Raw genomic sequence first — 1,171 nt, forward strand, 5'->3', positions numbered from 1 at the left:
ACACACACGTACACGCACACACGTACACACACACACACGCACACACACACACGTACACGCACACACACACACACACACTTACTTACACACACACACACACACACACACACACACACACACACATCATCATCATCATCAAATATAACAAGTTCGCTTAATTTTTCGTATTAGGAATATAAACAACCAAACTACCTTCAAATACAGAGCCAAGCTCTCAAAAATTTAGAAAAAGACAATGGACAAAATGGAGTCTTCCTCAGTAGTACGTGGTCCAAAATTTATCATTAACAAAACCAGCACCAGTGCTGTATCATCGAAACTGTTAGCTGCGGTGGCGGATCGGTTAGTACGTTCCTTAGCGGAAAGTCCCAGGTTCGAGCCTCGTTTCAGACACAGATTTTTTCCACCCCTTCCTGCCGACCCAGCAGTAATGGGTACCTGACTTCGAGTTGAGGAAGTAAAGGCGGCGAGGAAAGGAACTGGCCACGGCCTTACCACAATATGTCGAAGGCCCAGGAAGCTGTCTCACTAACAAGGCAATCCTGAATCTCCAGATCGGATGCGGGAAAACTCTACGAATAAGCGTGAGTGGTAGGCGGGTGCTCTGGCGTCGTCTGCTTCTTCTTTCCTACCAAACATCTATCGTCTTCATTTCCCGTTTTTCTTTTTTATGTTTTGTTACTCTCTTGTAACACCTCTAATCTTCTGGCGCTCTTATGACCTTATGCAGCTGGGAGCGCCGTAAAACCTTTACTAAAACTACACTAAGAATAAGCTTATGTCAAAGGAACTAATGAGGTACCTGACGTTGGTGGGGACAAACTCTGGCAGGTAGAAAAAGACGCTGAAGAAACTCCCACTGCCGCCGATCATGGCGTACAAGGTGGCCACCAGGGTGAGGCTGTCAAAGACATCACCTTCTCTCTCTGGGGGTGCAGAGATAATTATTGAACAAAGACATCACCTTCTCTCTCTGGGGGTGGAGAGATAATTATTGAACAAAGACATCACCTTCTCTTTCTAGGGGTGGAGAGATAATTATTGAACAAAGACATCACCTTCTCTCTCTGGGGGTGGAGAGATAATTATTGAACAAAGACATCACCTTCTCTTTCTAGGGGTGGAGAGATAATTATTGAACAAAGACATCACCTTCTCTCTCTGGGGGTGG

This window comes from Aplysia californica, unplaced genomic scaffold (genome assembly GCF_000002075.1).
Source record: "Aplysia californica isolate F4 #8 unplaced genomic scaffold, AplCal3.0 scaffold00768, whole genome shotgun sequence".
In the NCBI taxonomy this organism is placed as follows: domain Eukaryota; kingdom Metazoa; phylum Mollusca; class Gastropoda; order Aplysiida; family Aplysiidae; genus Aplysia; species Aplysia californica.